Source organism: Zingiber officinale, chromosome 2B, assembly GCF_018446385.1.
Source record: "Zingiber officinale cultivar Zhangliang chromosome 2B, Zo_v1.1, whole genome shotgun sequence".
Classification (NCBI taxonomy): Eukaryota; Viridiplantae; Streptophyta; class Magnoliopsida; order Zingiberales; family Zingiberaceae; genus Zingiber; species Zingiber officinale.
Genome location: NC_055989.1, coordinates 65,150,345 through 65,177,850, shown reverse-complemented (window position 1 = coordinate 65,177,850; position 27,506 = coordinate 65,150,345). Strand labels below are relative to the sequence as shown.

General features: G+C 45.3%; 1 long non-coding RNA gene across 7 annotated transcripts; it reads right to left on the bottom strand.

Moving 5' to 3' along the window:
* LOC122045734 lies at positions 1-27,115 on the bottom strand. 7 transcript variants are annotated; one of them, XR_006130085.1, is made up of 7 exons: positions 26,991-27,115; positions 26,749-26,882; positions 1,838-1,925; positions 981-1,592; positions 696-843; positions 433-532; positions 1-309 (listed from the first exon to the last, which is right to left on the bottom strand). It is a non-coding gene; the product is annotated as an uncharacterized LOC122045734 (long non-coding RNA). The 7 variants fall into 7 exon arrangements; XR_006130088.1 differs by having other exon boundaries at positions 993-1,592; XR_006130089.1 differs by having other exon boundaries at positions 696-933; positions 1,013-1,592.
* Between the last annotated feature and the right edge of the window lie 391 nt (positions 27,116-27,506).

The window sequence follows — 27,506 nt, the reverse complement described above, 5'->3', positions numbered from 1 at the left end:
CCCAACAACCAAATGAAAGTGTCCTTTGCACATGCTAAGCCTCAAACCAGTCCATAAGAGCTACTAAGCCTTTGCGGAGCCTTAACCTAATCGTGTTCGTGACCAAGTTTATCGCGTAATTAATGAACAACGAGCCAACTAACAGTGGTTTGTGTTATCAGATTCTTGGGTTAGAAGAGGATGACCAGGTGGTGACAAACTGACAACAATATTTTGTTTTATGTAAATTAGTGTTGGTGATAATAATTTAGGCATGGCCACCATGTTGGTGAAGGCATGCTCCACATGATGTTGGATTCTGCCATCCTCCTAAACACAAATTAAGAAGGGGAAGAAATGTTGTTAGCAAGATTTATTTTAAAGATATTAGCACTAATTACATGAGAAAAGTAAGAGCTAAGGACCATAAGTTTTTCAATTATTAAGACGCACCTTGTTACTCATGTCAACTAGTTTCTGTGGTGCTTTTGGCTACCATGACTCATTTGGTTGACGGCACCATACAAGAAATCCAGGACTTCAACAGCAACTTCTGAGATATTTAGTGACTCGATAAGTTTACCACCTTCGACTAAGATTTCAGAACCAAAGTAACAAGTTTAGTTCCTATACAAATCTATAAAAAAAAACGAAGGATTGAGCATTCATAGAGCTATTGAAACAATTATATTTTCTTTGCTCCATAAGTTTCTTACAGTCAAGTTCCTCTCCCTCCTCAAGAGCCATGTTCTGAATACCTTCTCTATTGCCAACTCCATTTCTGCTCCTCTGTTTTCTTAGTCCAACTGACAAGATTTCCAGTACATTCTCATTGAACATGCCCTTACTGAATGATCTTCCCATCTGAATATCTGAAACAATTAGCTATTGAAGGAAAAGGGGTGACAATAGTGTAGAGTGGAAGGGTATTATAGCCGTAGGGGAGCTGTATCCCTGGAGAATAGCGAGAATTGAATTAGAGTTAACCTGATGAAGTATACCTGATTACTAACCTTGGTACAATGAAGCATACTTTTTTCCCCTTGATGCACAGATCAAATGCGTTGGTTGTCTGAAATCACCGAAACAGGAATTTTACTTTATCATTCATTAGCATACTATAAATGTTATTCTATACCGAATCGAGGGTTTGTTGTCAACCAAGATTTACTAATGCAAGTACACAATATCAGTTTTCAAATGTCTTGTAAGCAATTTGGCACGCAGATCTTGCATTCGCTTGTGGCGAGACTATATGATTCATGTGATACATTCTGCTAGTTACCAATATCCAGAAAAAAGGTGGAATCTCATAGGCATAGGATGAAGTGGATAAAAGCGAAGACAACTCTTGGTCAGTTACATCAATCGAGGCACTCGGAGGGTATAACAATCAAGTCGCCATCTTCCATGGTGGAAAATTTTCTGGGCAACTTCTAGTATGGTGTGAATGGCGCTACATGATGATCAAAACATAGTCAAACTTCGATAAGATCTTCTAAAACATACGAAGTTGGGCATAGTTTTCTTGCTCATCAGCTCTAATTTATTCAACTTTGTCTATATACTTTCAATTAGTGGTACAAATGATATCCAGAAATATGCATTCCAACCTGCAAACAGGAAGAAAAAGAAAATATGAGATGAAGCATAATCTTGTCAAATCTGAATTGATGAGGGAGTTTTAGAGGATTTGATTTTTATATTTCTACTAAATTGTTTTAGAGGATTTGATTTTTATATTTCGAACCCAGACCTCAGGATGACAACACCTCATGCGCTAGCCACTAGACCCATCCGAGGGGACAAATAAACTCATGTACGATATGATACTTGTTCTAATTGATTCATTGAGTACCTTATGCCAACCACCTTTCTGAAATCAGATTCAAGGACTCTATCATATTACTGTAAAAGTGAAATTTAGGGTTTCCATTGCAGTGAGTCTGCAATAAGAAGATTTAGATTAAAAGAAGTCATAAGAATGAAAATATTAGGTTTTCTAAATGCACCCAACAATTTATTGGATAATTGCTTAAAAAAAGAATGTTGAAATAAACAAATTTTGTAATACATACTGATGAACTTTTCATTATCATGTTTGAACACAAATAAAGGCGATACAATACATACCACCTGACCCGGTGGTAAGGTGGGGCCCTGCCCTGTAAAGTCCGAAAATTCTCAAAACTGTTTTAGAAATATAGCATGATTTTTCTGAATTTTTAGATATTTTTCCGGAATTTTCCGAGTAGCGGAAGTAGCAAAAATAATTAGAACCGTAAAATAGCTTAGGCGGGAATCGAACCCGAGACCTATGGTTTACGGGTAAGTTTAGTAACCGGTGAACTCAGCAGAGCCGTGCTGAAAGAAAGAGGAATCAATTATATTTATATTAGAATTGGGCCTAGTTACCCACTTAATATAAATAAGAACTTAAGTTGGGGTTTGGTTTATTTTGAAGTTGGTTCGGCAATTCCTCCTCACGAAAACCTCACGCCACTTTCCCTCTCCAAACCCTCAACGCCGAACACCCCTTCTCCTCTTCCTCTCTCGGCGCCCAAGTCCCAAGGGCTCTCGGATCACTTTCCGGCGACGACTCCAACACGAAAGAGGTTCTTCTCCGCGAGAGGAACGCGAAGACGTGATCGGATCGTCGAGAGGATCATCTCCACCGGAACTCTAGCGAATAGAATCGTAAGAAATTACGATCAAGAGGTAAGAAACCCCTCACCTGCAGTATAATAGCTCCGTTTGGATTTTCTATGCATTAGATTAGTAATATGCAGAGTTTGTTGACATGTAGGGTGTTTTAACCCTCCTCTCAGATTTAGGGATTTAGTTGAGCACCTTTAGATGGGCCGGACACGCTTACCCTCTTCAGTTGGGGTTGTAGACGTTGTCGGGTGCCTAAAGGTGATCTCCCTAATAAAGAGGAGAGTTGGGGCACACTAAGTGTTCGACAAAATAACTAGACCAGTAAAAATACAACTTAGGCATTTTAATAGTACAGTTAAATGCATTAGAAGCGTTTAAAACAGTAAATCAGTTTATGTTAGCTATATGGGACTACGGTCCAATGGGTGGGCTCCCACAGTCGTCTCTAGGTTCAGATAACCTAGCTCTAGGTTCAGATAACCTAGAAACAGCAAGTTAAAACAGTTATCTATATTCAGTATTTTATTTTCAGTGGCACTGTACTGGATCAGATATCCATTGGGTTGGACTCCCACAGTCGTCCCTAGGTTTAGATAACCTAGTTAACCCTACTAGATTCGGGACTTGCAAACCCGGGTCTAGTTAGGGATGCGCGCACAGCAAGTACAGTTGCCGGGCCCAAACAGCATGATTAAGTATTTTCACTTATTATGTATTAGATTTCAAAACTCAAAATCAATTATGCTAGTTGAGTTTGTTTCCAATTACAGATTTAGTTTCAGTTAGTTTAGCCTATATTCAGTTCAGTGTTTATTTGGTTGCTTTGCCATGATTCAGTGCTTATGCCATGCTTATATGTTATGCCTTACGATTTCAGTATACCATGTCTTAGCAAGTTCAGCGCATATTTTCAAATAGCATGATTTAAAAGCATATTGCATCGAATGCATGATTTTGTGAGGTAGATGGTTTCTTACTAAGCTTTAAGCTTACAGATTCTACTTTTCCTTATACTGCAGATAAAGGTAAAGGAAAGATGGACTAACAGAGGAAGCTGGAGGGCAATGCAAAGATGGTGTGTGTGGCAGGAATCGGAATCAAAGGTCCTTAGGGGACTTAGCAAGTTTAACCAATGAGAACTCTAGCAAAATTTTTATCTTCATACACTTTCAATTGTTAAATGTGTTTAGTGACTTAAAATGCCATGAACCGGTGAACCTTACTCTAGCTTAAGTCTAAAATTGTTATTACATGTTGTTAGAATAGCTATCATGCATGGGATAGTTGATAGCGGAGTCTTGGCACAACCTGTGGGTGAAATCGAGTTCGATTCGAATCGAACTCGATCGGTCTCCGCACCGATCAGTACTCGAACATCGGATCGGCCACCGACCGATCCGATGACATACAAGATGTTATCAGATTCTCGTGGATCGGTCACCGACCGATCCGAGGCTAACGAGACATGGAGGTGAACTGATCGGCTCATCGACCGATCAGGTGCTCCCGGATCGGTCAGACCGATCCAGCTACGCCAGCAGCAGACGACGGCTCACCGATCGGTCAGTCCGACCGATCGGTGAGGTCCTGGATCGGTCAGGTGCGTACAGAAGCGAAAGAAGAGAAAGCTTTTGGATCGGTCCGCCGACCGATCCAGAGACTTCTACAGTGCCAGTATCAAGCTGGATCGATCCCGTGATCGATCCGACAGCCCAATCGATCTGTGGATCGATTGAAATGCCTGATTACAGCTAGCAGGTCATCCGGGAGGCATAGGTTGTCTCCCCTAGCAAGTGTACAACTCCTAGGTACACCCAGAGCATTAAGTTTTGATCAGTTTGGTAGAAAAAATTTAATTAGCCTAGCTTTCCGCACAGTATAGTTTAGCAATAATTGTAGCGATTCGCCTTACAGCCTAGTACCCAGAAGGTGGGTCGTTACAGAGTGGTATCAGAGCAGTGTTCCATACTTCCTACACACACATCAGCATTGTACCTGCAGCTTCCAAGTAAGAACACCTCTACTTTATTTATGTTTCTGGTTTATTATTACAGTTCATGTTTATATACCTACTGCTTGTTAGTATGTGATAGTTTAAACATGATATCAGTAGTTAGATAACTGTGATAGTGTTAGTTATACCTATGTTCTCTATGTCTTTAGAAATGGCACGAGGACGCCCAACTAGAAGGGCACTAGCTACTGAGCCCCAGCAAGAGGCAGGCAGTTCAGTGAGTGGCTCACTTACAGCAGCAACTAGCTGAACAGCAAAAGGAGATAGCCACCTTAAAGGCTAATCAGCAGAATACCCCCACAGTCACCCGGAACCGAACCGACGACTCCAGAAGTCTTAGAGGTTCCACCACACACACAACACCAAGACAAAGCACCAGTAGTCCCAGCAGATGAGCCAAGAAAGGAAGCCTATCGATCCAATGGCGGTGAGTCAAGCCGAGAACTTCTCAGCACTAGTGAACCATGGGATGCACAAGCATGGTTCAAAACACTGGATGGAGCTTGAGATTGGCCCGAACACGAGAAGGTGAAGTGTGCCTTCGCTCGACAGAGACGACGCATGTGGTGGGAAAGAATCGAACGGCGCCAAAGGAACCGTATGACATGGGCTGACTTTAGAAGGAATTCTTTGAGGAGTTCTTTCATACGCGGTTACAAACCGCCACTATGACGAGTTCATCGAGTTTCGGCAACCTTTCAGTTGAGGAAGCCGTGAAGAAATTCAACAGGTTGGCTCGTCTATGCCCAGAGCTAGTCAGCACAGAGAAGGAACGAATCCGGTTGATGCTCAAGATGCTGAGGCCAGAGATAGCAGTGAACGTGGCTGGTGGCATACATAGGCCACAAACCACAGAGGAGTTAGTGAGCAGTGCCTTGACCACAGAGCATTACCAGAACAGCATAAAGCAGCAGAAGCAAGTCCCCTCAGAGTCCAAAGGCCAAGGAAACTCTCACACTCAAAAACAGCAAGGCCACAGCTCCAACTGGAAAGGGAACTCCAACAACAAGCGCAAATCAGGGAGTGACTCAAAAGGAGGACCATCTAGCAAGCGACCCAGTTATCCAAAGTGTGCCACTTGTGGGAAATTCCACCCAGGGGTTTGTCGCAAGGGCACACGAGGATGCTTTGAATGTGGACAAGAAGGGCACATGGCCAAGCAGTGCCCGAACAAGACCGGTCTTCCTCACCACAGAGATCCAAGATGCAGCCACCACCGCTTACATCGACGCAGCCGCCTAGAAGGTCCACTTATCGCCAGGGCAATTAGAAGCCCTCTAGCTATGGCGAACGCGAGGATCTACTCCCTCACCAGAGGACGTAGCAAATGCCTCGGCAGCGTCACAGTCGATTAGCATTTTCAAAGATACTGCTCTATTTGACATCGGGGCAACCCATTCATATATAGCCGTGGTGTTCTCCGAGAAATTAGAAATACCCCGAGGTACTCGGTGGTCTCACGGCACTACCTTCAGGAGAGGTCATGGCATCCACGCATCGCTCGAGCAAAGGCTACCATTATAGCAGCATGTGAACCTTCTCGTGATCCGATCCTCGTCAGAATGACGGACTACGACGTCATCCTTGGGATGGACTTTCCGATCAAATACGGTGCTTCCATAGACCGTAAACGAAAGTCGTATTCCAACCCGAAGCGAAGCACAGCTCGAGTACATCGGAGAACCAAAGAGAAAAGCGAAAAATTTCTCTCACCATGAAGGCACAAAAGTTGATGGATTCGGGATGTACGGGGTACCTAGCACATGTAGTCAATACCATCGAGGACCAGCTAGCAGAGGTCCGAGTTGTATGTGACTACCCAGGTCTTCCACGAAGAGTTACCAGGCAGACAGTGAGATTGAATTTGAGATAGAGTTCTTCCCGGCACCAATCCTATTTCCAAAGCGCCCTACCGCATGGCTCCAGCAGAATGGAACTTCATGAGCAGCTACAGGAGCTACTTGACAAGGGCTTCATACGCCCTAGTCACTCACCATGGGAGCGCCTGTATATTCGTGAAGAAGAAGGATGGAAGCATGCGGCTATGTATAGACTACGAGCACCGAATCAGTCACGATCAAGAATGTATCCTCTTCCCGTAATAGATGACCGCTCACCGCTAAAGGGAGCAGGTGTTCTCAAAATTGACCTCGATCGTGATATCACCAAGTCGAGTCAAGGAGGGTGATATACCAAAGACAGATCAGGACCGATACGGACATTATGAGTTCGTAGTCATGCCTTTCGGCGACAAATGCTCCAGCTACATTCATGGATCTCATGAATAGGGTATGGAGTATTTAGATAAGTTTGTTATTGTGTTTATCGATGACATTCTTATCTACTCAGAACTCAGGAAGAACACTCGAGCACCGAAACTAGTATTGCATCAACAGAACCAGCTATACGCCAAGTTCACGAAATGTGAGTTTTGGCTAAATCAGGTGTCCTTCACGGGTCACGTCATCTCAAAGGATGGTATTATGGTAGATCCCAACAAGATAGACCCAAGAACGCCAGTGAGATCAGAAGCTTTCTGGGATTTGCAGCCTATTATAGAAAATTTGTAGAGGACTTCTCCAGGATAGCCTCCCCACTGACAGCTCTTACCAGAAAGAATAGGAAGTTTCAGTGGACAGAGGACTGTGAGAACAGCTTCAACGAACTCAAAGGGAGATTGACCAGTGCTCCTATTCTAGCTTTACCAGAAATTACAGACAGCTTCGACATTTACAGTGATGCCTCCAAGTTGGGACTAGGAGCAGTGTTGATGCAAGATGGCAAGGTGATCGCCTATGCCTCCAGACAACTCAAGGATTATGAGAGGAATTATCCTACCCATGACCTTGAGCTTGCAGCAGTAGTGTTCGCTCTAAGAATTTGGAGACATTACTTGTATGGAGCTCAGTGCAGAGTGTATACAGATCATCAGAGTCTGAAGTACTTCTTCACTCAGAAGGATCTGAATATGCGACAGCGCAGATGGCTAGAGCTGGTCAAAGACTACGATATAGACATCCTCTACCACCCAGGAAAAGCAAATAGGGTAGCAGATGCACTTAGCAGAAAATCCAGCGCTACCTTATTATCTCTAGCAGCCATGTCACCACCCCTACAGAAGGAGATCGCGGATTTTGGTCTCGAACTCATCGTGGGACAGCTCTCTACTATGACCTTAGAGTCTACCTTGCTTGGTGACATTCAGACAGCTCGGGACAGGACCCTGAAATTGAAAAAATCAAGCAAGGGCTAGCAGAATTAGAAAGTAGAGAATTGAGTGTCCGATAGCGGGGTGTTGTATTTTGGTGATAGACTCCGTGTTCCAGATCGAGGAGCTACGAGACAGATTTTAGATGAAGCTCACAGGACTCCCTATGCGATGCATCCAGGCTCCACCAAAATGTATCAAGACCTGAAGAAACGTTTTTGGTGGCCCGGGATGAAGCGAGACATCGCCAGATATGTTAGCATCCGCCTCACCTGTCAGAGGGTCAAGGCATAACATCCAGGAGGAGTTCTGCAGCCTATCAGATTCCAGAATGGAAGTGGGAGGATATCTCGATGGACTTCATAGTGGGGCTACCAACCACGAATGATTTTGATGTCATCCGGGTAATAGTCGACGGGTTGACTAAATCAGCCCACTTTTAGCTATTAAGATATCCTACTCCATGGAGAAGCTAGCTCGGTAGTATCTCCGGAGATCGTCGGACCACATGGAGTCCCACGAACCATCATTTCGGATAGACAGCAGATTCACATCACACTTCCGGGAGTGTGTACAGAGCATTGGGCACCAAATTGAAATTCAAAGATGCCCTTCCATCCTCGCATGATGGTCGACGAGCGAGTAAATCGTGCACTCAAGATATGCTCCGTGCCCTAGACTTCAAGGAAGTTGGTGCAAATATCCGAGTTTAGCAGAATTTGCATACACAACAGCTATCGAGCCACTATCGGCATGGCACCTTATGAGGCACTCTATGGGCGGAGGTGAAGATCACCAATCTGCTGGTATGAGAGTGGTGAACAGAAAGAGCTTCAGATGGATCTAGTGGCGGATACCACAGCAGCCATACAGCAGATTCGCCAGAGGATAGAGACAAGACAGAGCCGAAAAGCTATCGATACACGACGCACCCCTAGAATTTTCATTGGGATACAGCTTTTCCTCGAGTAGCTCCCATGAAGGAGTCATGCTTGGGAAGAAGGCAAGCTAGCTCCCGGATATGTGGGATCATACCTTATCACGAAGAGAGTGGGCAAGGTAGCATATGAGCTAGAGCTACCTCGGAGATGTCACCGTCCACAACGATTTCATGTCTCCATGTCAAGAAGCATATTCCGACGCCACCCAGTGATTGAGCCCCCTGTACAAGTCCGAGACGATCTCAGCTATGACATTCGGCCTAGACCGAAAGAAAGAAATTACTAACAAGGAACTACCATTAGTCAAAGTCAGTTGGCAAAATCACACAGCAGCAGAGGCGACTTGGGAGACAGAGGCCAGCAAGAGACAGAAGTACCCAGAATTGTTTTAAGTTCGGGGATGAACTTTTATAAGGTATGGGGATTGTAAAGCCTGAAAATTCTCAAAACTGTTTTAGAAATATAGTATGATTTTTCTGGAATTTTTAGATATTTTTCCGGAATTTTCCGAGTAGCGGAAGTAGCAAAAATAATTAGAACCGTAAAATAGCTTAGGCGGGAATCGAACCCGAGACCTATGGTTTACGGGTAAGTTTAGTAACCGGTGAACCCAGCAGGGCCGTGCTGAAAGAAAGAGGAATCAATTATATTTATATTAGAGTTGGGCCTAGTTACCCACTTAATATAAATAAGAACTTAAGTTGGGGTTTGGTTTATTTTCAAGTTGGTTCGGCAATTCCTCCTCACGAAAACCTCACGCCACTTTCCCTCTCCAAACCCTCAACGCCGAACACCCCTTCTCCTCTTCCTCTCTTGGCGCCCAAGTCCCAAGGGCTCTCGGATCATTTTCCGGCGACGACTCCAACACGAAAGAGGTTCTTCTCCGCGAGAGGAACGCGAAGACGTGATCGGATCGTCGAGAGGATCATCTCCACCGGAACTCTAGCGAATAGAATCGTAAGAAATTACGATCAAGAGGTAAGAAACCCCTCACCTGCAGTATAATAGCTCCGTTTGGATTTTCTATGCATTAGATTAGTAATATGCAGATTTTATTGACATGTAGGGTGTTTTAACCCTCCTCTCAGATTTAGGGATTTAGTTGAGCACCTTTAGATGGGCCGAACACGCTTACCTCTTGAGTTGGGGTTGATAGGCGTTGTCGGGTGCCTAAAGGTGATCTCCTAATAAAGAGGAGAGTTGGGGCACACTAAGTGTTCGACAAAATAACTAGACCAAAAAATGCAACTTAGGCATTTTAATAGTACAGATTAAATGCATTAGAAGCGTTTAAAACAGTAAATCAGTTTATGTTAGCTATATGGGACTACGGTCCAATGGGTGGGCTCCACAGTCGTCTCTAGGTTCGGATAACCTAGCTCTAGGTTCGATAACCTAGAAACAAAGAAGTTAAAACGATTATCTATATTCATGATTTTATTTTCAGCACTGCATCGGATCGATATCCATTGGGTTGACTCCACACCGTCCCTAGGTTTAGATAACCTAGTTAACCCTACTAGATTCGGACTTGCAAACCCGTGTCTAGTTAGGGATGCGCGAAGTACAGTTGCTGGGCCCAAACAGCATGATTATGTATTTTCACTTATTATGTATTAGATTTCAAAACTCAAAATCAATTATGCTAGTTGAGTTTGTTTCCAGTTACAGATTTAGTTTCAGTTAGTTTAGCCTATATTCAGTTCAGTGTTTATTTGGTTGCTTTGCCATGATTCAGTGCTTATGCCATGCTTATATGTTATGCCTTACGATTTCAGTATACCATGTCTTAGCAAGTTCAGCGCATATTTTCAAATAGCATGATTTAAAAGCATATTGCATCGAATGCATGATTTTGTGAGGTAGATGGTTTCTTACTAAGCTTTAAGCTTACAGATTCTACTTTTCCTTATACTGCAGATAAAGGTAAAGGAAAGATGGACTAACAGAGGAAGCTGGAGGGCAATGCAAAGATGGTGTGTGTGGCAGGAACTGGAATCAAAGGTCCTTAGGGGACTTAGCAAGTTTAACCAATTAGAACTCTAGCAATTTTTACTTTCATACACTTTCAATTGTTAAATGTGTTTAGTGACTTAAAATGCCATGAACCAGTGAACCTTACTCTAGCTTAAGTCTAAAATTGTTATTACATGTTGTTAGAATAGTTATCATGCACGGGATAGTTGATAGGTGAGTCTTGCACAACCTGTGGTGAAATCGAGTTCGATTCGAATCGAACTCGATCGGTTCCGCACCGATCGTGGCTCAGAACATCGATCGGTCACCGACCGATCCGCAGACATATGATGTTATCAGATTCTCGTGGATCGGTCACCGACCGATCCGAGGCTAACAGAGACATGGAGGTGAACCGATCGGTCATCGACCGATCGGGGTGCCCGGATCGGCCCAGACCGATCCAATACCAACGGCCGAAGCACGGAGGCTCACCGATCGGTCCCGACCGATCGAGTGGTCCTGGATCGGTCGGCAGACCGATCCAGCCGCATGGCCGAAGAGAGCTTTTGATCGGTCCGCCGACCGATCCAGAGACTTCTACCGTGCAGATGCTCTGGATCGATCCCGTGATCGATCCGACAGCCCAATCGATCTGTGGATCGATTGAAATGCCTGATTACAGCTAGCAGGTCATCCGGGAGGCATAGGTTGTCTCCCCTAGCAAGTGTACAACTCCTAGGTACACCCAGAGCATTAAGTTTTGATCAGTTTGGTAGAAAAATTTAAATTAGCCTAGCTTTCCGCACAGTATAGTTTAGCGATAACTGTAGCGATTCGCCTTACAGCCTAGTACCCAGAAAGTGGGTCGTTACATGCCCTGCAGGGGGTCAACGCCACGTGGAGGGTCAAAGTCAAGGCGGTCAACGCCCCCAGGCTAGCGTTCGATCTGGCGACCCCATCAGCCGATTGGACTAAGGAATGACTGGTCCAACGTTACTACAGCTCGATCTCGCACCGAGCTTCCGACGCTCAAAGACCCAATATCACCAAGGAAGGCGCCGACCAGTGGGACATGTGCCAGGCGGACATCCCGATCGGCCAAAGATCATATCACAGCCAACAAAACGGAAACACGACCCAACAAGCCTAGATAGTAGAAGTAGCCGAGCAGCCGACCCGCTCAACCCAGACAACGAAAGTAGCCGAGTTGCCTCCCCACTCGGCCCAGACAGCAGAACTAGTCGAGCGACCCACCCACTCGGCCCACTAGTAGACAATAGTAGGCTCGACTGATATCCTCCTCGAGACCCGTGATGCAAACAAACAGCATGGTCGGCGGCATGATCAGGCAAAGAATCGTACGACGAAAACTTCCATTGTCTTGTCAGGATATGCTCGGACTGTTGAGATATGGTGTCAGGTACACTTTTCTGACACATCCTATCAGACAAAGCTTTGAGATACGTGCATGCCTCGAGGAGCGTGCACGCGCACCCCTGAGAGCCCTATATAAAGGACCCCAAGCTTCGACGAAGGTATGCTCATTCTACTGTAGCTACAGTTATGCTGTCACTTTCGTTTCTTTGCTTGCTTGCTGCTTTCGCCGGAGATCTGACTTGAGCGTCGGAGGGTCATCGCCGGAGAACCACTCCCTGGCTCGGTTTGACGCTTTTGTGCTTGCAGGCTAGTCTCATCGAAGGTCCACGCACGGTCAACAGGAGCACCACATCCCCAGCGTCGGTTACCTCGACTCTCGAACAGGATCAAATTTGGCGTCGTCTATGGGAACACATCTACATCCGAGCCGAGAGGATGGAAGAGCGACCGGAGCAATTGTCCAGGAAATGAAGTCCAGGATGTGCATATTGCCATGACGGAACAGAAACAGCAGAGCCATATGAATTCTATGTGGCCCCTACACCAGGATATATTGACGACCGGGAATATATTGAGTATACTCCCATACAACAGAAACAGAAGCAAACAGTTGATGACATATTCAATGAATATCAACAATTTCAACAAGAATCTGGCTCAGGAGGAGAGCCATGACACCTGAAGATGATCCTATGGAAGTAGCTATTTCCGACACAAGACGGATCCTCCGAAGGTCTAAAGATTGCTTCAGCAGCAGCTTGACAACCTTCCCTCATCATCCTCTTCATCTAACTATTTTTGTATGGTTATCACTAATACTGATGATGATGATGATGATTATATAAGCTATCTACAATATTTAGCATTACAGGATTCCCCTTTCATTACTCCAGAAGAATTTACAAATCCTTTTGCGAAAGCGGGTGGGGAAGAAGAAGCTGAGGCGGACGACGAAACCAAACATTAGGTTACTGACTATCCAATGCATATTATTGCAGCAGGGGGAGCAGAGGAAGAATGGGTAAATGACTACCCAAATCTTAAGGCTCTAACAGAACAAATATACTCCACAGAAGCCGTATCACAGTATCGACCTCCTATGGACACAACAATGAACCCTGTGGGATACCCTCCAACAGGGAGAACAAAGGTAGAGCCGGTCAGCATAGTGCCCCCTAGGGGTGATCGCGGATCGGGTTGGTTCGGTTATTGGGATAAAAAACTATCCGGCTCTACTAGATCGGATAATGTAATATCATGATCCTACATCCGACCCTATATTCGGCGGTTATTATGTATTAAATATCCGACGGGTTGTCAGTTATTTGGATATCCGACCCTATATCCAAAGAAATATAAAATAATAAAAAATAAAATATTTTAAAATGATAATAGACATTACTCATTACACGTTGTAGTAGTTAATCGTCAATAGCTGCTACAACGTGTAACAACTTATTGGCAGTAGCTACTACAACGTGTAGCAGCTTATCCGCAGTAACTAATATAACGTGTAACAACTTATCGGCAGTAGTTGCTACAAGTAGGGGTGATCGCGGATCGGGTTGGTTCGGTTATTGGGATAAAAAACTATCCGGCCCTACTAGATCGGATAATGTAATATCATGACCCTATATCCGGCCCTATATCCGGCGGATTTTGTTTTTTCGGTTCGGTTCGGGTCGGTATAAGCGGGTTGGTCGGTTTGGCGGGTTGACTGCTCACCCCTAGTGCCCCCAATTGAACCAGGAAAAGGAAAGGCCTTTAAAGGACGAGATACATCTGAATGGTGGAACTTACCATCTGCACATCAACAAACTGGCGCCATTCTAACTTTACCAACGCAACTGGGTAAAATAGAAGATGTATTTCTACGCTGGGAAGGTATAACTAAGAATATAGTTGCCTTGCAGAATTTTACAGATAATCAAGACAAGACTGACTTCATTGAAAACCTCCTGGGGAAGCAGAAAGACTGACATGGATCCAATGACGAATGGCCTACCCCGAAGAATATCAAGAGTTAGTAAACTCAACAGAGGGAAGGAATGGTACTCAGAATATCTTATCCCAGATACGAAGGGTATTTATATTAGAAGATCCTTTTCAAGGTTCCACTGACATGCAGGATAATGCTTACAGAGACCTTGAACGAATAACATGTTCTAATATTAAAGATATTCTTCCTTTCATGAATGACTATATGAATTTGGCAGCAAAAACGGGGAGATTATTCACAGGAGCAGAATTATCTGAAAAGTTCTGGCTCAAACTACCAGGAGATGTGGGAAGAAGAATTAAAGCAGCATTTGAAGAAAAGTATCAAGGGAATATAATAGGAGTTCACCCAAGGCTTCTCTTTGCATATAAATATTTGGAAGAAGAATGCAAGAAGGCAGCCTTCAACAGATCACTAAAAGACCTATCTTTCTGCAACCAAATACCTATACCAGGATATTATCAGAAGAAAGGAAGGTTTGGTGCAAGAAAGTCTACTACTTATAAAGGTAAACCCCACAACTCTCATGCTAGAATAGAAAAGAAGAAACGCCTTATACGAAACAAGAAATGTAAATGCTTCTTATGCGGAGAGGAGGGACATTTTGCAAGAGACTGCCCAAAAGAATACAGAAACACAAAACGGGTAGCCATGTTTGAAGGACTAGAACTCCCAAAAGATTATGAAATTATGTCTGTCCAAGAGGGAGATGAACCCTCTGTCGCTATCTATAGCATATCTGAAGGAGAAGATCACCAGGTATTGCTAAATCTCAATGAATCCCTGTTTGTTTTTATAGAAGAAAAGAATTGCTATATGATAGGAAAGGACAGTGGGTGGCAACCTATGGTTCGTGTAACCAGAACCCAGCATGATTGCAATCACGTATGGATGCTTAATGATGAAATCCCATACCCTTATGAAAGGTGTTACTGCTGTAAGAGAATGACTACGCAGAAGCACAGAATGCATTGCGGAACCTGCAAAATAACCTCATGTGGTATGTGTTCGAAACATTATTTCAATATCTCAATTCCTATTCAGCAGAAGGTACCTGTACCTTACAATCCCAGTAGCATTGTCCAAGAACAACAAGCCTATATTAATTGGGCCGAAGTAGAAATGGCAAGACTCAAACAAGAAGTCGAGGCTGCTAAAGCACTTGCAGTTCTTCAAATTGAGCAGCTGAAAAAGGAATTCCAAATCAAAGAAGAAACACTGATAAGAGAAGCTTCTGCAGACAAGCTTGAAATAGACACAGAGAATGAAGAACTACGCTTGAAGGTAGATCTCCTTGAGTTAGAAAACTCTGACCTTAAAAAGCAAATATTAAAAATACAGGATGAGGAGAACCATGAAGAAGAAGAAGCTTATATGTTTATTACTGAAGGAAGGGAAAAGGAACTCTCAAACTCAGAGGTAATTTCTTCCATCAAAAAGACAAATGGGCTGTTTAATCTAACAGTGGAACTTAGTATTCTAGGAGTAAAAGTTTTTAAAGTTAATGCGATACTGGATACTGGAGCTACAACTTGTTATATAGACCAGGCAGCAATACCACCTGAAGCTATGGAAGAAAATACATTTGTAGTTAACTTTAGTGGCATCAATTCAAAAACAACGACCAACAAGAAGTTAAAGTATGGTAGTATGAAGATTGGGGAGCATACATTCAGAATACCCTATACATATGCTTTTCCCCTAACTATTGGAATTGGAGGCAACATCATGATGATAATAGGGTGTAACTTCATCCGGTCACTATATGGAGGAATTCGAATCGAAGGCGATGAGGTAACCTTTTATAAAAACATTACTACCATAAAGACTCAGCAAACTGTCACTGCAGCACCCTCTCTAGAAGAACTGGAGCTTGAAGAGGAAGAGTACCATCAAATTCAGGAGCAAATTTGCACGTGACAATCAGGTACTCTGTTACAAGATCTTATTAGAGAGCTAACTGATACCGGATATATTGGGGATAACCCAACAAAACATTGGGCCAAGAATAAAATTACATGCAAATTAGAAATTAAAAATCCGGGCATGACTATTGAAGATAGACCGTTGAAGCATGTAACTCCCCAAATGCAAAAATCCTTTAGTGCACACATTCAAGCTCTCTTGAAGTTGAAGGTAATCCAGCCTAGCACAAGTAGACACCGTACTACTGCAATAATTGTTTATTCAAGAACAACAGTTGATCCAGCAACTGGGCGAGAAACAATAGGGAAGGAACGCATGGTTTTCAATTACAAGCGCCTAAATGACAACACTCACAAGGACCAGTATAGCCTTCCCGGCATTAACACTATTATCCATAAGGTAGGCCGAAACAAAATTTATTCAAAATTTGATCTCAAAAGCGGATTTTATCAGGTCTCGATGGATCCAGAATCTATTCCCTGGACAACATTCTGGTTCCAGATGGGCTTTATGAATGGCTTGTGATGTCATTCGGATTAAAAAATGCTCCAGCGGTATTTCAGAGAAAAATGGATAATTGCTTTAAAAGTACGGAGGACTTCATTGCAGTATATATTGATGACATTTTAGTCTTTTCTGAAACAGAACAAGAGCATAGAAGTCACTTAAAGGTCTTACTAGACATTTGCAAGAAGAATGGGTTAATCTTAAGCCCAACAAAAATGAAGCTTGGGAGTCCTACTATAGAATTTCTGGGGGCTACTATAGGAGAATCAAAGATTAAACTACAAGCCCATATTATCACAAAGATAGCTGACTTCAGTGATCAGGAATTACAAACCACCAAAGGGCTGCGATCTTGGCTGGGCCTTCTCAATTATGCAAGATCATATATCCCAAATCTGGGAAAAATTCTGGGCCCATTATATGCAAAAACAAGCCCAAATGGTGAAAAGAAAATGAATTCACAGGACTGGGCTTTGGTCAAGAAAGTCAAATCAATAATCAAAACATTGCCTGACTTAACCATACCACCCGTCAAATGCTATATGCTTATTGAAACTGATGGTTGTATGGAAGGATGGGGCGGTATATGTAAATGGAAGCTGCAGAAACATGATTCAAAGTTAGATGAAAAAAATCTGCGCTTATGCCAGTGGCAAATTCTCTCCACCAAAATCCACAATCGATGCGGAGATTTATGTAGTTATGAACAGTCTGAACAGCTTCAAAATTTATTACTTAGACAAGGAGGAACTATTAATCAGAACAGACTGCCAGGCTATTATTAGTTTCTTCAATAAATCGACACAAAACAAGCCTTCCCGTGTTAGATGGATAGCTTTTACAGATTTTATCACTGGTCTTGGCATCCCTGTCCATTTTCAGCACAGTGAAGGTAAAGATAACCTCATAGCTGACGCATTATCCCGATTACTCTGTGTTATTACAGGCCCATGGATCCCTACGGAGAAGGATTTTCTCATCTTGAATCAGATGGAAGAGACCTGGAAGCAACGCAACTGCAAGCCAAATACAGCAGCATCCCATCACCTTACGGGCCTTATCATCTCCTGGAGCAATACGAAGAATTGGCCCGATCCAGCAAAAACAGAATCCTCCATCCAGAGGAACACCAAAAAAGAGCCCATATGGAGGACATCGAGTGGACAGCAACAAGGAACGTCATCAACAGTATCAGAGAGCTGGAGCTTATCTGCAGGGTTAAAGAAAATGACTTTAAACTCAGGAGTGCACAAAAACAAGGACTCTACTTCAAAGATGTCATTCCAGCTGTAACCAATGCTCGGATTGAATTATTGGAAGCTTTCCTGAAGATGCAAAGCACCCTCCAGCGCATTAAAGATGTACCACCATAAAAAGGAAGCATGTGGTGAGCCCAGTAAATCCAAAAGCACTTTATTCTCTGATGGATTGAGCCTCGGGGAGCCGTCCATCTGTCCTTAAGGATAAGTATGCTGAGTCAGTATGCCCTATAAAGAAGTAGATGCTGAGTCAGTATATCCTATAAAGTAGCTAATAATGCATGCTTTAGTGGTAGTGGGGAAAAAGAGATATAATCGACTGAATGTTGATGGGGCCAATGAGCACCCAGTTCTCTGATCAAACCTCTATATAACCCACAGCTCTTCTCATTGCAAGACACACAGCATATTTTGCTACAAGTCTTACTCTGAGAAAGCTTCACTTATTAAGTTTGTAAGTCTTTTCAAAATCTTAACTTGTTGTCTTGTATTTTCTAGTTCTTGTACACTATCTTCGAGTTAAGGTTTTATTTCATTTCCTTCATTTCCTGGACTTCCGCATTTTGGTATCAAGGATCACACCTTGATGCATCAAGGATCCTGCGGCGGGCACCCGAGCGGCCGCTCATTAGCAAGGAAGATCCTCCTGGCCGGATACTTCTGGCCGACCCTCCAGGAGGACGTCGCCCGGACAGTCGCCACTTGCTTGTCCTGTCAGAAGTATCACACCTTCTCGCATCGGCCGACCGAGGAAATGAAAGCGTCTACTGTTTCTTGCCCGTTCAACCAATGGGGCATGGATATCGTGTGACCCTTCCCAATGGCGACAGGTCAACGGAAGTTCCTACTTGTCGCGGTTGACTATTTCTCCAAGTGGGTTGAAGCCGAACCGCTGGTCAGGATAACCGAACAGATGGTTAAGAAGTTCATCTGGCAGCACATCATTTGCCGATTCTGCATCCCTCGCCGGCTCGTCTCGGACAACGGGAGACAGTTCGTTGGTCAAGAACTCAGGGAATGGTGCGAGGGGTATGACATCCAACAGGTCTTCACCTCGGTAGCATATCCTCAGAGTAATGGGCAGGCAGAAGTCGCCAATCAGGAGATATTGCGGATCCTACGCGCGCGGCTCGACCATATGGGAGGGAGCAGGGTGGACGAACTCCCCAGCGTGCTGTGGGCGATCCACACGACCCCCAAAGAAGGAACGGGAGCAACCCCTTTCACTTGGTGTATGGCGGCGAAGCGGTCGTCCCCGTTGAAGTTGGAGTAGAGTCCAACCGGATACAACACTATGACGAGGACAATGCTGAGCGGAGACTCCTAGAGCTGGACTTGGTGGATGAGGCACGTGCTAAAGCCGCCGTCCGGCTGATGGCCTACCGACAGAGGATAAGGCAGAACTACAATCGAAGGGTGATCCCAAGATCATTTCAGGTCGGCGACTTTGTGTGGAAGAAGGTAAAGCCGGTCGGCGACGTCACTAAGTTGGAAGCTCCATGGGCTGGACCCTTCAGGATCGTGGAAAAGCTCCGCTCGGGCGCCTACTACCTAGAGGATGAGGATGGATGGCGATTAGAACGTCCGTGGAGCGCGAACCATCTCTAGCCATACCGAGCCGGATGAGAGGTACGCTGAAGTAATCAATGTATTTTCTTTATCCTTGCGCCCTTTGAGTGTAGGACTGAAATCAAAAGCAAAAGGTTGCCAAATTTCGTGCCGAACGACAAGTCAAATCATCGAGCGACGACGTTAAACTCAGGTCCCCACCGACGGTCGTGCGGTGACCTTAAACCCGAGTCTTCATCGAATCGTCGAGCGGCAACATTAAACCCAGGTCTCCACCGACGGTCGAGCGACGACCTTAAACCCGAGACTTCATCAAATCGTCGAGCGGCGACGTTAAACCCACGTCTCCACCGACGGTCAAGCGGCGACCTTAAACCCGAGTATTCATCAAATCGTCGAGCGGCGATGTTAAACCCAGGTCTCCATCAGCGGTCGAGCGGCGACCTTAAACTCCGGCCTTCACCAAATCGTCGAGCGACGACATTAAACCCTAGAGTCGAGAGGCAACTATAAACCCTAGGGTCAAGCGGCGACCTTAAAATCCAGAGATATGACCTTGATGAATTTATCAATGATTGAAATGCGAGCATGACGCCCGTTCGGTGCTATATAGTCAAAAGTTGTGTGATAGACAAGCAAACATATGAGGAAGAACTGTAAAATGACTTAATTGATAACAAACCAAAAGTTGTCGAGCGGCAGTTAAACATTCAAAGGTTACAAGATCCCTCCTCACTCGAGATAGTCGAAGACTTCGTCCGGCATTGAGTCGTTCAGCTGAACCCGGTCGATGACGCCATCAGTCAAAGAGCCGGAGATATGCCCGTTCGCTTGCAACTAGTTCAACGTCCCAGTTATGGCAAGCTCGAAACTCTGGACGACTCAATTAACAACTTTGTAGTAAATTTCTCCGAGCGGAGGTATTCTTGCTTCATGGTCTCGAAGCGGTTCGGTTCGACGTCTTGGTAGGTCTTCAAGGCAGCGCGGGAGGACTCCAGAACACCTTCAAGGGTCCTCACTTGCCCTTGAAGATCGGCCTCCCTAGAGGAACGATTGTCCCGTTTGATGATCAACAAGTTCTCCGCCTCCTTGAGCTTCTCGGCTAACTTCCGAGCCTCCTGGTTCTTCAACTCCAGGTCAGCTATGGCTCGGTTCTTCCTGTTGATAGCCTGCTCGATCTTCTTATCGTAGGTTTTCACCTGAGTCTCGAGCCGACCCAGCATGATGGCTTGATCGGCAGACTTCTTCCGCTCGGCCTCCAGGAGTTTATTGGCCTTCTCCAGATCGGCTTGCAATGGGGCAATGGATGGCCCCTGGGAGGAAGAGGCTCCCCCAGATATCTTGAGCTTCTTCAGCTCATCCTCCACAAATGTCAGGCGGTTGCACATCGTCACGTTCTCCACCCAGTACTTCAAGCGACCAGATGGGTGTAAGCGCCGATCGGAGGTAATTGGTAAATTAATTTCTAAAGTTTAAATACATACTCCGGTGGACATCTCCAGATGACTGTTGGCGAGCGCCCCCGGAGGCATCATCGCCGCTCGCGCACAGGCCTTCCTCCAAAATATGAGTGAGCCGTCCGCGGATGAAGATTTGATGTTCAGGAGAGGACAGCTGCCCGCTCGGATCAAGGAGATCTTCGGTCGGCAGGCGGAGGATCGCCGTTACGGAGCGTTGACCGGTTGGTTCTGACTGGGAAGAAGCCGCATGGCCGGAAGCTTGGGAGGTCGGGGCCAGAAGAATGCCGGATCGCAGGATCCTCCGTCGAGCTGGAGGGAGAGACGCGATCGGCTGGGCAACAATCGGGTCCGACGACAGATCGGCCAACAAAGGGGTCCGATCGAAAGAAATGACTTCCACTGTCTCGGGAGCTACCATTGAGGAAGTGCCTCCTCGCTCGGAAGAACGCACCGCCGAGGGAGCAGAACGAGACGAGGTGGTCATGCGACGTCTCTTGTGCTCGGAGAGGGGACTTCATCGCTAGAGGACCCCGAGCCTTCGGCTGGGGCGGCAGGCTGCGTCTCAAAAGGGACTGGGTTTGCCGTCAGTTCAGTGTGGGGCGTCCGATCGGCGACGCCTCCTCCTTCAATTGGCGTTGCCTCGCTCTCGCCCTCATGAGAGCCGATCGGAGTCAGGCCGAGGCTCGCCATCTCCTTTGCCGCTGCCGCCTCTATCTCGACGTTCTTCAGCTTCATCAGACCAGCTGCCCGAGCGCGCATCATCATGTCAACTGCAAAAGAAAGAAAGAATCAGTTAGACTCAAGAGAAGAAGGTCGAGAAATTTCGTACCTAGACTGCTCAGGAGCTTCGTTCGGATGAGGCTCAACCCGAACATATACATCACCCCCTCTAGCAGCAGCTTGTGAATGTCGAACTTTTGACCGGCCAGCAGGTTAGCCGCGTGAAGGTAGTCCGGCGGGCCCCGATACCTTTTCAGGTCCGGTTGAGGCGGATGTCCGACTTGCCACTTGGTGCGGAAGCACGGCCGCTCGGGGAGTCTGATGTGCGCAAATATTATGATCATTTACGCATGTTTTAGCGCACATTCACATACTTTATTCATATATATTTGTTGCATGATTGCCTCTTTCGTCTTGTATTCATTATATATATTCTTTTGTTCAGATATCTGCTCTTTGTTTGGTTTTGTGTTTGACAGGGACAACTTTCGGAGCAAAAACGACGATTATCTACGCACCGAAACAAGCCAAAGAACACAGTCGTGCAACACACGCCCGTGTGACCAGACAGAAGGAAGCAGTGCACGACCGTGCACCCTTGCACGACCGTGCGGCCATGGCAGAGGCGAAGCAGTGCATGGCCGTGCACGGCCGTGCGGCCATGGCAGAGGCAAAGCAGCACACGGCCGTGCATCATTGCACGGTCGTGCCACCCCAGGCCGAGACAAAGGAATGCCCGGCCGTGCCTCAGGGATCAGAAGCCAGAGACCACACGGACGTGTCGATTGGCGTGGTCGTGCCAACCTTGCACGGTCGTGCCACGGGTCGTGCGGCGCCCATACCCTAGCTTATAAAAGGGTCAAGAAACCTATTCTTGGATTCATCTTTGGTTCGGGGCTTCGTCCCTCCCCTCGAGGAAAGCCATCGAGCTTCATCCACCGCTGTCTCTTCACGATCCGTCCATCTCCGGAGCAAGGAAGCATCCCCAAGACATCGGAATCATCAAGCATCAATTCTTCATTTTCTTCTAGGGTTGTAAGTATGCTTTTCTTTATGTTCTGGGGTTGTTCTTCCCCCACAATGGAGTAGACGCCCTCTTCTAGGATTAGGGAGTATTTGTAATGCGATGGAGATGTAGAACTATGTAGATTCACCTTGTTTCTATTCGATGACTTGTCAGTGTCTTGTTCATGCTCGTGTGATATGTTTATATTTCTATTCTTTGATTGATTGATGTGGAGGATTGTTGATCCCGCAAAGGGGATACCTTAGAGCGTATTGACCAAGGTACCCTAGTGACAGGGGTAACCCTTTCCGGACGTCTAAGACGTTCCCTCAAAAGGAGAGACAATCCCTTAGGAACTGCTGCTCTCGTAATGAGAGTGCTCTAGATCGTATACCCGAGGGGCCCTAGTGACAAAGGTAACCCGTTCACGGACGTGGACATTCTCTTGAAAGGAGAGACAATTCCTCCATAAGGAAGTAGGTAACCGTACCGAGCCTCTACCCTTATCCTTATTGTTCTTTACTAGATATGTATCCCAGTGATCTACCGAGGCGCCCTCGTGACAGGGGGGTTAACCGTTACAGGATTTCACATGGAACGTCTCTACGTGATACTTAGGGATACTGGCCAATCTAACTTCCTACAAGAACATTGACATAGAGGATGAAAACTAAGCAATCTATATAGTATCTCCTAGTATTATAATGAAACCGAAATCCTAGAATCCATCTCCCGAAGCTCATTCCATCCAAGATCAGTTCTTTCTCTCATCCTTCTCTTTCCCTTTTCAATCACCCTCGTTAGTTTGCAAACGCTTTAGACCGTCTAGATAACTTACCTTACGACAACTCTAGTGCTTAATCAACAGTCCCTGTGGATTCGATATTCTTATTACTGACGACGAAACCGTACACTTGCGGTTGCGTAACAGAGTCACATATAGAAAAAGTAATCTTTCCAATGTTTATTGGAAGATGTCATTTTGTCGAAAAAGACCAAACCGACCCGAGGTTGGAAGAGGTAGGTGCCCAGCTCAGATTGTTTGGGATAATAAAAGTAATAGAATACCTGAGGTGTTAGGGGAATACTGTGCACTTTGAACAGAACGACCACGCCGCACAAGAGGCGAAAGGAATTGGGGACGAGCTGTGCTAAAGGGACGCGGAAGTAGTTACAGACCTCAGTTATGAAAGGATGGATGGGGAATCGAAGACCGTCCGTGAATTGGTCTCGGAAAAAACAAACAGTACCGGTCGACGGGTCATGAGGCCGATCGGACGGGGAGGCCAGGACTATCTCTTACTCAGAGGGAAGGTCAAAAGCATTTATGAGGCTCGCAGCATCGTCTGCGTCGAACCTGGTCTCCATAGTGGTGTACCAGAGTCTGGGAGCAATGTCCGACGACAGCGATGAACTGGCCATTGCAAGAGAAACTCGTCCAAGAAAACAAAAAGCGCAACGGACAAAAGGAAAAACGCAGAACATACGCCGGAACAGTGGCGTGGCGGAAGAAGAACAGTGGAAGATCACCAATAGAAAGGTTTGGAGAAGCTTACAAGAAAAAGAAAGGGAGCCGTAGAGAGCAGTGGACCGCCGTCGAGGAGCACTGGTCGCACGCAGAGGATCACCGACAATTATCGCAGGAAGCGCAAGAGGAAGAAGACGCGGTGGCTTTATAAAGATCGGCTCGGCCGACCGGAGCCGTCTGATCTAGTCACAGGAATCGAAGCACAAATCCAGCCGTCGAATTCAAACCGCCAAACGTCACATCAATAGCTGTCACCTCGGATGTGCGGCAACTACGGCGGTGACACGTGGCATACTCCTATAGGACCGCTTAATGGGCGTCATTATTAGGCATAGGTGTGTACTCGGCCTTAATGGAGGGGATTTACACGAATTTCGAGGAGATTCGAGTGACGTCAGCATTTGACCGCGCGACCCGTGCCCATCCAAAGACGCCGAAGGAGAAACCTTAGTACAAAAAATCAGATCGCCGAGCGGCCCAGAAGATCAGTCCTGCACGGACCAGCCGGGGTCCAACTAGCCTCATGGCCGATCGGCCAACCGATCTCCAAACTACTTGTCCAGTCAGTCAGACTTGCAGCCTCCTTCGACTAGACTTAAGGGGCAGACAAGTGATCCGGTGGTAAGGTAGGGCCCCGCCCTGCAGGAGGTCAGTGCCACGTGGAGGGTCAAAGTCAAGGCGGTCAACGCCCCCAGGCTAGCGTCCGATCGGGCGGTCCCATCAGCCGATCAGACTAAGGAATGGCTGGTCCGACATTACTACAGCTCGGTCTCGCACCGAGCTTTCGACGCTCAAAGGCCCAGTATCACCAAGGCAGGCGCCAACCGGCGGGACATGTGCCAGGCGGGCATCCCGATCGACCAAAGATCAGATCACAACCAACGAAACAGGAACACGACCCAACAAGCCTAAACAATGGAAGTAGCAAAGCGGTCGACCCGCTTGCCCCAGACAGCGTTAGTAGCCGAGCGACCTCCCCGCTCGGCCTAGATAGTAGAATTAGCCGAGCTGCCCACCAGTTCGGCCCACTAGCAGACAAAGGCAGGATCGACTGATATCCTCCTCGAGACCCGTGCTGCAGACAGATAACATGGTCGGCGACATGATTAGGCAGAGAATCGTACGACGGAAGCTTTCATTGTCTTGTCAGGATATGCTCGGGCTGTTGAGGTATGGTGTCAGGTACACTTTTCTGACACATGTCCTATCAGGAAAAGCTTTGAGATGCGTGCACGCCTCGAGGAGCATGCACGCGCACCCCTGGGAGCCCTATATAAAAGACCCCAAGGTTCGACGAAGGTATGCTCATTCTACTGTAGTTACAATTATGCTGCCACTTTCGTTTCTTTCCTTGCTTGCTGCTTTCGCCGGAAATCTGACTTGAGCGTTGGAGGGCCATCGTCGGAGAACCACTTCCTGGCTCGGCACTGACGCTTTTGTGCTTGCAGGCTAGTCTTATCGGAGGTCCACGCACGATCAACAGGAGCGCCACATCCCCAGCGTCCGTCACTTCGACTCTCGGACAGGATCACCATCCAACTTAATATGCATGAATTCATTCCACAACTCTTGGAGCGCTTCTCAATGAATTCAGCTTGCTGCACATAGTGGTTTCTGAGTGAGCTGCAAATTACAATAAATTGATGCTTGGTGAGAACTTTTGTTCCTTCTCTTTTCACAAGTATAGATAACAAGAATTCATACCATTTTCTTCTCAATCTTGAACTGAATCCCCCCACTTTTGGGTTCTGAAGAGTGAAAAATAAGTATTTGGGTTGAAACATAACAAAGGGAACTGTATGAAAGCAGCATGACTAGGCAAGATAAACATATATAGCTAATGGACTGATAGCAATGGAACTTTTCCCTGAATGAAAATAGATATGAAACAAATAGAGATTCAGGAATTCATTTGAAGAACAAATCATCTAGAAATGTTTGTGTTTCCCTCTTAAATTTATGATGGAGATAAATTAAATCCCAAGGAAAGTAATTTGCGTGTTTTTATTGCTATGTTCTATGTTCAATGTTCAAATGAGCTAGACCCACTAGATAAAAGTAGCACGCAGTCCCCTTCCAGGTTAATTGTGTGCAGGTATTCTTCACACGCACATGAATTCTAAAGTGGAGTGCGCACAATCCTTAAGGCAGACCTTTCTAAATTTTCAACCAACTCCAATGTACTACCAACTAATTTTGAAAGGCCTACCAATTAGTTATTCAAAGTGTCACCGAGACAACTTTCCTTGAACTGATTGGTGTCACCTTAGATAATTGTTTGGCAACACCTTTGAAAATTGATTAGTGACACATTAAACAATTCTTTAGAGGCAACTTGGGGCTATGAACCACAAAATATTTAAAAATTTTCTGAACTTATCGGTGACACCTTCAATAACAATCTCACACCTTTGGTAATTGATATAGGTCACATCTTTCATAACTATTTAGTAGCACTTAACCTCTGTGAATACAAGAAATTGAAAATTTTCTTAGATGTTAAGTGGAACTTCGGAGCTGTAATCTCAAAGAGGATCAACCTTACACGCTAGTTTATTCAGATCCACCAACTAGAAACCTAGAACCAACAAAACCGCCCTAAAACCCAACTAAAATTGCAGGAAGGAAGACCTCTCACCTTGTCCTGGCCGTAACTCGAATAGCCTCCGCCGGCCAATAGCCGGCGCGCTCCGGCACCGATTCTACCAGGGGAGCCAACGCTGCATCCTTACACGTGAAGCTCGCATTGACGCAGATGCGTTGGATGGACCCCTGGAACACCAGTAGCAACAGCGAGATAAACCCTAACAACATCAACTCTGTCTCCAGAAAATCAACAAAACAAAATTGAATCTTTCAGAATGGAATTGAAGAACTAACCTTCTTCAATTTTCAAGACGGTTTCGAAGATTGACTTCTGGATTTTCTTCTCGAGAACCTGCAAGAGCTGATTTTTACGAGCTCGGTTCAAAACAGGTAATTATCTCATATTTATTATGCAAATATGGCATTTCCCATCAAATTTTCTTTAAGCTAAAGAAATTTTCTCAAATTAAATGCATATGAGAATTCCTCAAACTAATTGGATTTTTTTCTGAATAAGTTGCGTTTAAAATCTTACTAAAGGGTGTTTTGGAAATTACTAAAAACTAAGGGTGTGATTCAAATATGCAGCCCAATTATACCATTACAAGACAAACTAATTTACTAGAACCCAAAGAACTAATTATATTAAGACACTAAATCCTAATCAATTAAGAAGAATAAAATTGCAACAATATTATATTAAGATAGGAAGAAAATCATCACATCTACATCATATAACATGAGGAAGAAAGCCTTATATGTTACAACAATTCAGAAATTCCAATGGAATAACTATACATGAATTTAAAC